This window comes from Panthera uncia, chromosome A2 (assembly GCF_023721935.1).
Source record: "Panthera uncia isolate 11264 chromosome A2, Puncia_PCG_1.0, whole genome shotgun sequence".
Taxonomy (NCBI): domain Eukaryota; kingdom Metazoa; phylum Chordata; class Mammalia; order Carnivora; family Felidae; genus Panthera; species Panthera uncia.
This window is the reverse complement of record NC_064816.1, coordinates 100,990,683-101,001,662: the sequence shown is the minus strand read 5'-3', so window position 1 is coordinate 101,001,662 and position 10,980 is coordinate 100,990,683. Positions and strand designations below refer to the sequence as shown.

Here is a 10,980-nt window from a genome sequence, read left to right as displayed (position 1 = left end):
TTTGTTACAATTAAGGAACCTACACTGACACATCATCACCCACAGTTCATACTTTACATTGAGGTTCAATCTTGGTATTGTACTTGCTACAAATATACAAATGTGTTTATTTACATAATACAAACGTATAGTAACGTGTGCATAAGAGTATTTTCACTCCCTAAAAATCATATTCATCACTCTGACCCCAACCCCTAGCAACCATTGATCTTCTTGTCTCTGTAGTTTTGCCTTTTCAGAATGTGGCACAGTTGGAATTATACAGTAGGCAGCCTTTTCAGATTGGCATATTTTACTTAGTAATAAACATTTAAGTTTCGTCTATGTCTTTTCACGGCTTGATAGGTCATTTCTTTTTAGCACTGAATTATATTCCATTGTCTGTACCACAGTTTATTTATCCATTCAGCTCCTGAAGGACATTTTGGTTGCAGCCAACTTTTGGTAATTATGAACAAAGCTGTTATAAGCATCCGTATGTGGATTTTTGTGTGGAAAGAAGTTTCCAGCTCTTTGGGGTAAATACCAAGAAGCATGATGGTTGGATCATATGCTATGAATATGTTTTGTTTTGTAAGAAACTGCCAAGCTGTCTTTCAAAGGGTGCTGCTTTGCATTCCCACCAGCAATGTATGAGTGTTGTTGTTACGCCACATGCTCTCCAGCTTTTGGTGTTATCAGTGTTTTGAATTTTAACCATTCTAAGAGATTTGTAGTTGTATTTCATTGTTGTTTTAATCTGCATTTCCCTGATGACATATGGAGCATTTTTTCACAGATGCTTATTTAGCATCTGTTTACCATTTTTGGTGAGATGTCCTTAAGGTCATCGGCCACTTAAATTGATTTTAAGATATATCCAATCTTTTCATTAAAAAAATTTTTTAGTGGAAATGTAAAATTCTAAACATGAATGCCTTTTTGCCATTAAATATAATATTAGCCAATTGGATGTACTTTATGGCTATTTTAAATGCATTCTAATATAGTTAGTAGAAAGATACTTACATATTTTAATTTTTATTAATTTTGAAAATATCTACTTTCAGCTACAAAAATTATTATAGTTCACAATTAAACAATATAGTTTTAGGTGCTAAAAATATGAATGTTGTACATAAGCCTGAGGATTTTGGAATTTTGTGCACCTTAATGTATGAATTATATGATGATATTTTGGCCAGGTTTCTTCTGGCAGTTAAAAGCATGTTATTAGAAAGAAAGAGGGAGGTGGGGAGTAAAAGTAGATTTTGTATTTCTCTTTGTTGCTAAAATATAAAGAGCTAACAAGTATTTTATGAAAGTATATAAATAATAGGATATCTGATATCCAATGTGCCTTAATATAGATTGTCTACAAAAGAGAATAGCTTGCTGGTGAGTGAAAGTATAGTTTTTAAATATGTCACAATAAATTGTTAATAGGCAATATTAATTTCTCTTAGTAACTTACATAGAATTGGTCATTTTAATTCATAGTAACTATAGCATTTGCTATCTAATCAATATTTAAACTTTATTTTAACATAAATGATGTTTGGTGATCTAATCTAGCTTTGTCTCTATTTGAAAAATACTGAATAACTTGTGTAACTAGTAGAGTCAGATTTTTCCTCTTAATAGTGGTGCATTCATACTTTCTAGAAAGTGAAAAAGAAATGTAAAATTATTTGGAAGATTCAGATGCTGTTTTGAGAAAAAAAAATTACTTCCTGGATATTAGGTAGTTCATTAGGTAAGTATGTTGCCCTCAAAGTGAAATCTCATGTATGAGAGGAAGTCATTTATTGCAGGCTACTACTACCTTTAACTTTGGGAGGATGGGCAATACTTATGTATCTTTACTCTGTAGAAAGGGTTTACATTGTCTTATTTCAGGTCCTGCCTGAGCAACTCATGTCTGTGGTTTCCATTATTCATTATGCCAGAATCAATGTGGCATGGGTGTCATTAGTAGCAAATGAAATGTGAGCTCTATATGTATCACTGTTGAATATTTTTAATTGTTCACTACTTTAGTATGACCCATGATTTTCCAAATGATAGTCCCTTTTTATGCAAAAATGTGCTCTTTCTTCATTAGTAATACATCTTAAAGTTCTACCTTCATGACATGTAAATACATATAGATCTTTCCCTTTTAAAAATGTCAAATTGAAGTATATTGTATAACATACATCTAGTTAAATGTATAGCTCAATGAACTGTTTAGAAAGTGAACCTTATGTAGCCATTATTCAAATCAAGTTATAGAACTACCTCATATTCCAGAAAATTTTCTTATGTTCCTCTCAGGCATTACCTCTCTCTCTCTGTCCCAAAGTCACTACTCTGCTGGCTTCCACTTCCATGGTTTAATTTGGCCAGTTTAAATTTATATAAATAAGACCACCCAGAGTGCATTCTTTTCTCTGGCTTCTGTCACTCAGCATTATGTCTGCGACTTGTCCATGTTGTTGCACATATGTACAATGAAATTTGATATGTTTACCGCTTTTTGGCTATTTTGAATAATGCTGTATTTACCTGTCTTGTGTGCATGAATATCATTTTGGGGGTGATGCATAAGGGTAGAATTGCTAACATCATAAGGATGTATATATATTCAGCTCTGTCCAGCTTTAATAGATACTGCCAGATAGTTTTCTAAAATGGTTTTACACGTGTATGAGTAGTAAAAGAGAATTCCGGTTCTATATCAGCCCACCACCACTTTGTGTGGTCAAACTATTTATCCAATATTAAATGTGTAGTAGTATCTTATTGTACTTTGTATTTGTGCCCCTATGACTCATGATTTTGACTACACCTTGATTTTATCAATGATCACTTAGATAAATGTATTCTCATAAATGAAATGCTTGTTCAAATCTTTTGCATATTTTAAAATTTTCCTGCCACTTCCCCATTAATTTGGGGGATTTTTCATATATTATGAATTTGAGTACTTTGCCAGATCAATATATTATAAATATCTTCATCTAGTTTTGTGTCTTCTAAAATTATTAGAATGGAGAAAGAACTGAGGGTATTAGATTATCTGCATCAGTGTTTTTCAAAATTAATTACACATTAGAGACCCATGGAAAGCTTTAAAACCCCTAATGTCCATGCTATACCCAAATGAATTCAGAATTTCTTTGGAACCTAGTAAGTGGTATATTTTAATTGGTGTAGAGAGCGTTTAGGCAGAGAAAATCAGTAAAGGAAGGACAATAGGGAACACATTTGGTGCATATTAATTTGAGCTAGACTGTAGGCTTCACAGAATACAAGAATGGTGAGTCTTACTGGAAGTAAAGCTGTACCTTATAGAATTTTGAGTCCAGAATAAAGATTTAGATTAAGAATCAACAAATAGTGGGGTATAACAAGTTTTTTGAGGAAATTAATGTGATTTGTCAACACATCAGGAGAATTAAAGTGGCAGTGGGGTAGGGCTAGATTGGAAGTGGGGGAAGCAAGAGCATAATTTTAAACCAATACCTGTGGTCTGGCTTCTGTAACTGCTATTCATCAGAAACTACATGGTGAATTTTATGTGTATGGGATTTTACAGGCAAGAGGATATAAAGCTATCATATTTTGAGAGGAATCTGAAACTCTCCAGAAGCTAAAGATAACTAGATTAGAGAAGGAAATTAGTTAATGGTTATTACACTTTGCTACTCAAGAGTTACTGAACATCCAAACCCTGTTTGTGGTAGTTGACGTGGAAAAGAGATGACTGATGGTAAAGATATTTGTGGGTGGACTAAGGTGTTGTTAGAGGGCGGGTAGAGGTGTGTGTGTGTGGGGGGGGGGGGGCGTGTAGAGAGAGAATGAAAGAGAGACAGAAAGAGAGAGGGAGAGGTGGTGGCTGACGAGAGAAAAAGGGAGAGAGAGGAGTGGGGAAAGGATATAAAAATATAACTTGAACTAAAAGGGGAGAGAATGAAAAGAATGGACATGTGGTTAAGAGGAAAATGATCAAGATGAATGAGGTATGGAAAAGGTATTAATTTAAGCATTTAAACCTCGACTTTGACAATTAGATATATAGAAATAAATTTCTAAATTAGATACATAGAAATAAATGTCTATTTTTTTTTAAGTTATGAGAAAGAAAAGTCAATCATCAATCCAGGCTCTTTATGTTTTTCCCATAAGCATTCAATGGGTATGGGTATGACAGGGAGAAGACCAATTTTCATCCTAGTCATTTGTTCTTTTCTAATAAAAATACATCCTTTTATTTTCTACTTGGTTGTCTACATACTAAATAAATTTTAAAATATGTATTGAGGGGTGCCTGGGTGGCTCAGTCAGTTAAGTGTCCGTCTTTGGCTCAGGTCATGATCTCACAGTTGGTGAGTTTGAGTCCCACATCGGGCTCTGTGCTGACAGCTCAGAGCCTGGAACCTGCTTCAAATTCTGTGTCTCCTTCTCTCTCTGCCCCTCCCCTGCTCATGCCCTATGTCTGTCTGTCTGTCTGTCTGTCTGTCTCTCTCTCTCTCTGTCACACACACACACACACACACAAATAAACATTAAAAATTGTTTAAAAATAAAAAAATATGTATTGAAAACAGAATAATATTCTTTAACCATATATTTCAAACAAATAATCATTCTAAATGATAAAAACATGTACTTAGAAGTTGCGATTTAGACACAACTGTTGAAAGAACTTAAGAATTCATTATAATCATGAAGGGATAAATTTTTAAAACTCCAGTTTTCTAACGTAAAAGTAGGAAAGAATTATTGCACAAGGATCTTACAGATGAGCTAAATCTTATCACTGCTTCACAGATAAGGCTAGGGTGAATGAAACACTAAGTGGTTAATGAGAAAAAAATTGGCGGAGTCCTACATTCAACCATATAACATATGTGTAGGGTCAGACTGATGACATTAAGTGCCATTGGGTTAAATAAGAAAACAGTGAGAGAAATTGTAGGTTTAGTTTTTGGCAGATTAGGTTCATAGGGGAAAAGCACATTCAATTTATACCAATAAAATAAATTGAGGGTTGCTTAAGAGTAGTCTCTGCAAATGGTTATCATTTCAAACAGAGTGAGTCATCATAGAGTCTATCTGTGCTATCATTATCTTGCCACTTGATAGATTGATTTCTACAGCTCCAGTAAGCGCATCAGCTTTTCATGATAAAATTAAATTTTGCCCTCAACATTTAGCAATCTGATAACCTCCATAGAGCTAAATATATTAAGTAGCAGCTTAGTTTTCTTTTTTTCTCTACTCCACCCCCCCCCTTTTTTTTTTTTACTTGTTATACCTTCAGAAATTGGTTAGGCATTATTAAAATCAATGGAGTTGGTAAATTCTAATCTGTCTCCTATTGTTGGTTATTTTTTTTCTAGCAGATCTCAGTAACCTAGAAGCAAACTCAAGGATGATAGATACCTGTTGGGATTTTGGCAGAGGTATGGGAGGAAAAGCCAAGGACTGCAAGGAAAGATACTGATGAGATTATTTGAAATAATAGGTAATGGAATCTGAGCTAGACGGAGGGGGTAATCAAGTAGGATGAGGCCACCAAGCAGGAAAAATTTAGAGGGCATAGCCATCTCAGATATGTTATAGAACACTGAGTGGGAATGATTCAAGCAAGAGAATGAAAATCTGGTATTTATACTTAGAGTGGAATGTCTTTTAAAGAGGAGATGCTCAATAAATATTCCTTCTGTTGCCTTTTATTTCCTCCTCATTCTAAGGATAAAGAGAATTTGATGTGTGATATTATCTAACTTCTTTGATTTATAAAAACAGAAAATTTTATTCTTTGAAATGATTCCCGATGTTAAACAAAAATAGAGATGCAATGACTATTGGATGTTAGGAAAGGAGTATAAAAAAAAGGGAGCTACTTTTAAATGACTAAGAAATATTATTTTTACTTTACTATTCATTTTAAAGTCTCCTTTACTGTAACAATTATAGTGTTCACATCTTTTGCAAGGTACTGATTAGTCACAGTTGGAATTAGAACATATGAAGTACTAAACTACTCTAAAAGAAATTATATCACGCTATTAGCCATTTTCAAATTCCATGTATATTAAATAACCTAAGGTGTTAAATTATAGATATTCAAATTACCTTTGTTACCTTTTTATGGAAAACTTGCTTAAAGATAGTATAAAAATCTACATAATATACAAGTGAATAAAAACATGTGTTACAGTAAATCAACTATGATGCCAACTCTTACTGTTTGACAAATTCTCTTTTGGAAGCTTTCATTATAAAAGTAATAATAAGAGTCTAATCTATAATTATAACTGCTTTTAGATGACAAGATAAAAACATTTAAATGCAAACATTAATTTGTGATGAATTATATTGCCTGATAGGATGCAGTGAAACCTTTGTCCAAATCTATAGGGAGTTTGTTAAAAATGACTTCAGCTTACTTTTGGTGTCTTTATTTCCCCTTACCTACTCATCATGAGGTTGCTCTCATTTTAATAAAGGAGAGGGAGGGGCAAATATTAAACCAATAGATGTGAAGAGAGATTTGCTTTACCATTTTATGTCTATTGTTGAAAAGTACATCAAATTTATACATGAGTTTTGGTGGATATAAAAAGATTGAAATTTGTGGCAAAGCAAAATGTGCTCAAACTTAGATGGAGTGAGTGAAATTAAAGCCTGTAGAAATATAGGATTCTTAGTAATTACTATGCTTTTTGACCTTCAGCTTTGCTTATAAAAGAAATAAATGGCTCCTACCCTCAAGAAGCTTACCATTTAGAAGAATAGACAAGCAAATGTGTGTACAACAAGTAAAATGATGTTCAAGATATATGATTGACTGGGTGAGGAAGCAGCAAAAGGAAGACAATACTTCACTGGAAACTAGGTGGGCAAGCTGGATTTAATCTGTTTGGTTTGATATATTTATACAAATACAGATTGTCAATTGTACAATCTGACAAATACAATTTGTCAATACAGATTGACAAATAAAGATTGTCAAAATCTTAACGAGTACTGTGACTTGTAATTCTTCAGTAACCACCACAAAACCTCATTCTTTGAGGATGTGATTTCTGATGCTGAATATGTATTGGTCCCTTGTCAGGATATAATGACTCTTCACAGAGCTGTAATCATGGACTAACTATTTCCCCTTATTTATTGATTAACAAGATTTTTTTTTTTTACAAGTGATACTGTTACTAACTAAATAGATTTCCGACGATGTAAATGGTTGTGTATTCCCAGAAAAAATAATGAAAAAACCTATTGCAGCTGCAATCTACTTATCTTCCTAAAGAAACCCATGCATGACAACGTTAGTTTAAGATTAAGACTATCAATGTGTGATTTAATACAAATATCTCAGGAATTTTAGTGATTTTAGGAGTCTATTATTATCTTTGAAAAGAACATGATGACTCTATGAAAAGACAAAAAAAGCACCTTGATTTAGTAAACATGTTCTGGGACAGCTTCTAGGTTGTGCGGTACTGCTGGGTGATGAGCTTGATAAAGAAGCTGGTTTGTGTTGGGAGTACAATCTATACCACTGGCAGTATGGATTGGAGAAGCTAGAGATCTGAAGAGGAACTGGATGCATGTTGGGTTGCACAGAGCAGCATTTTTTTTTTTTTTTGAATTTAATGTGGGAGCTATTCAACATTGAAAAGTTGTAGTTTAAAATATTTTTAAGCCAAGAAATGAGCTTCAATAAATTCTTTAAGATTTGATTGAAAAATCAAGCATATCTATCTATATCTATATCTATATCTATATCTATATCTATATCTATATATCTATATCTATCTCTCTTTTCATCAGAAGACTGAAACTTGAACTTACAGAAGTACACTTAAATATGCAAGGATTCATAGAAACATTCAATACCTTGAAACATGTGATAGCTTAAAAGAAATATGTAAAAAAATTCTATATAATTAAGTTCAAACTTTAAAAACGCTGACAATGGAATCTCTGGTTAATGTCTGGTACCAGAAATTCTTCACTGAAGAAGCAAAGCTAGAGGAAGGTAATTAATCTTCAAGAGGGAAAGTGTTATAATAGCAATTGTCCTTTTTGAGACATATAATTGAATTTTGAGAATCATAGAATCATAGAATCATCTACTTTTAAAGGTGAAAACAAAGAACGTGTGAATTTATGACATTTCCTTAGCATAATTTTATTTTTTTAAAGAAGAGTCTCAAACTATTAATCTAGGTGAGAAATCTATAATAACTGATCAAAATCTGTCTTGAGGCAAGCTGACTAAATAGCTTATGATCCCACAGTTAGTGACAAGGAGTTTTAATGGTTTTTATCAACAGCGACTTCATGAGTATATTCTTTTCACATTCATTTCCTTTTGATGTTGCCACCTTAAAATATTTTTTTTTTGATGAATTATACAAAGTTTACAGCATTACTTTGAGTCACAGGGCTCGTATGCCCTTCAGTGATAAATTTACAACGAAAGTCCTTCTCTCCCAGGAGGAATGGGGGGAAGGAAGGTTTCATTCACTATTCAGCACAGTACCCAGGGCAAGGAACTATTATGTGCGATAGATTTACATTGCTAAATAAAATAGAAAGTTTTCTTGCAGTTTGGTGTTTTCCATCTATTGAATAAACAATGGTCAGGAATAAGACAGGGATGTCCATTCTCGCCACTGTTATTCAACACAGTGTTGGAAGTCCTAGCCACAGCAATCAGACAACATAAAGAAATAAAAGGTATACAAACTGGCAAGAAAGACGTCAAACTTTATTTGCAGATTACATGATACTGTATACAGAAAACCCCAAAGACCCCACCCAAAAAATTAATCTTTTTTTTTTTTTTTTTTTAACAAATAGTGCTGTGTCTGTGAATGAACAGTGTTCAGGATGTAGAACAGCAGGAGACTTATTTAGAGAGGATGTTATTGGAGGGCCTTCTTGGGAAGGTGACTTAAGCTGAGATCTGGAAGATCTGATGGAGAAATCACTAGGTGAAAACAACTGCATATGGCTTAAATGAATCCGTATAAGGAAGAGGAATGACATTGTCTACAGTGCCACCCTTGCAGATCAGTCAGTTAAGAACCATGACACATAGTTATTAGGTTTGATAACAAAAAGTTACCAAGTTGTTTTGGCAAAAGCAGTTTCCAATGAGTAGAAGAGAACAAAATTCAGATTTCTCAGAATTGAGTAATGAATGAAGGTTGATAGTAGGGAAAGGAAAGCCATGAACACAGCAAATACCAAAAACAATTTATTTAGCCAATTTCATGTTGTTGGATGATTGAAATACTTGACAACCCCAATTGTAAGTTAATAACAATATTACATTGTAAATTATTATAAGGGAGTATTACACAACCATTAAAAGTGATGAGTTTTGGGATGAGCACTGGGTGTTGTATGGAAACCAATTTGACAATAAATTTCATATATTGAAAGGAAAATAAATAAAAGTGATGTGAGAATAATATTTAATGATATATGAAAAAGCTCACTAACTTATAAATTGAAAAGTAGGAGATAATATTGGATATACAAAAAATTGGATATATAAAAAATATATGTGATGATAACACATCTCCCTATGAATATATATAAATAGATGTGTCAATATTGGTTGTAATAATAATATATTATGTCAATATATGTTTATATATATAAATATAACTGCAAGAGTTTATATTCATTGAATATAAACAGGAGTTACATAAATATAAACAGGTGTTATCTCTGTGTGATAGTTTCATTTACATTAATATTTTTACAATAAATTACTTTTCTAATAACAATTTAAAAATCACACATTGTAAATAAAGTATAATAAGCTCTAAAATTACATAGACTTGGGTTCAAATCTATGTCCTGCTATTCACTAACTTCTCTCCAAGTGGAATTATAATAGATTCCTTATAAGGTGTGTAAGAAGATCATGTTGACAATGTATGAAAACTTTAACACTTTAAAACATAATTATACTTTCAATAATTTATTGCTACAGACTGAATGTTTGTGTCTCTCTCAAATTCATATGCTGAAACCTAATCCCCAGTGTGATGGTATTTGAGTGTGGGGTTTTGGGAAGGTAATTAAGTCACGAGGGTAGAACCCTCATGAATTAGATAAGTGCCTTCAGAAAATTCCTGGCCCATTGTACTATATGAGGACCCAGCAAGAATATGAGTTTCTGTGTAGGAAGTTAGATCTCACTAGACACCAGATCTTCTGGCATCTTGATCTTGGACTTCACAGCCTCCAGAACTATGGGAAATATTTTTTTTTTTTGTTTGTCAGTCACTTGGACTTTGGTATATAATATTTATTTTTATTTTATATATATTATCATATATAAATATATTTTTAATTATATTTATAAGAGATATATATTCAGTTCAGTATATAAACAGAACAACAATGCAATAAACTAGGGAAAGGCAATAGAATTTTTAGTGAATAGAATTATTGGTTAAGCTAGTGGGTATAATATATAACATTAGTGAGTCTGTATTGCCTTATATTTTTAGAATAAAAATAGTAATTTTTGTTAAGAGCAAATCTTTGTTATCCAGAATATATATCCTTTGAAAATTTTCTGTGTTAAGTATTTCCAGAAGATATCCTGTCATCATTGACAACATGCTTATGTATCCTATAGAAACCAGATGTGATCCATTGAGATGTTCAAGGGATAGTTGTGCTTCTGGAATTCGTAGAATAGAAGAACTCTAAAAGGTTAATGCAGTACAATGTAGACAGCACTTCTAAATTGGGACCACAAAAAAATGAAAAGTGGTTTTCTTATATGACCTTATAAAAGCAGAGCCAGATCATTCAGTTTTTAAGATTAGGTTGGAAGATAAACCAACTCTTTTTCTTCTCATGAATACGCTTGTGTAGGTTTTGTAGTAAAATTTATTCCTTTTTTAAAAGTAATGGCAAAAAGGAAATAAAGGTTTCTATACCTAGGGCTAATACAAAATTGCAACTCAG

The 10,980-nt window shown here is 32.6% G+C and overlaps 1 long non-coding RNA gene across 1 annotated transcript; it reads left to right on the top strand.

The window, feature by feature from the left end:
* Window positions 1-534: 534 nt before the first annotated feature.
* LOC125929953 (uncharacterized) lies at window positions 535-9,430 on the top strand. The gene is made up of 3 exons (XR_007460010.1): window positions 535-1,735; window positions 5,367-5,491; window positions 6,707-9,430. It is a non-coding gene; the product is annotated as an uncharacterized LOC125929953 (long non-coding RNA).
* Window positions 9,431-10,980: the final 1,550 nt, after the last annotated feature.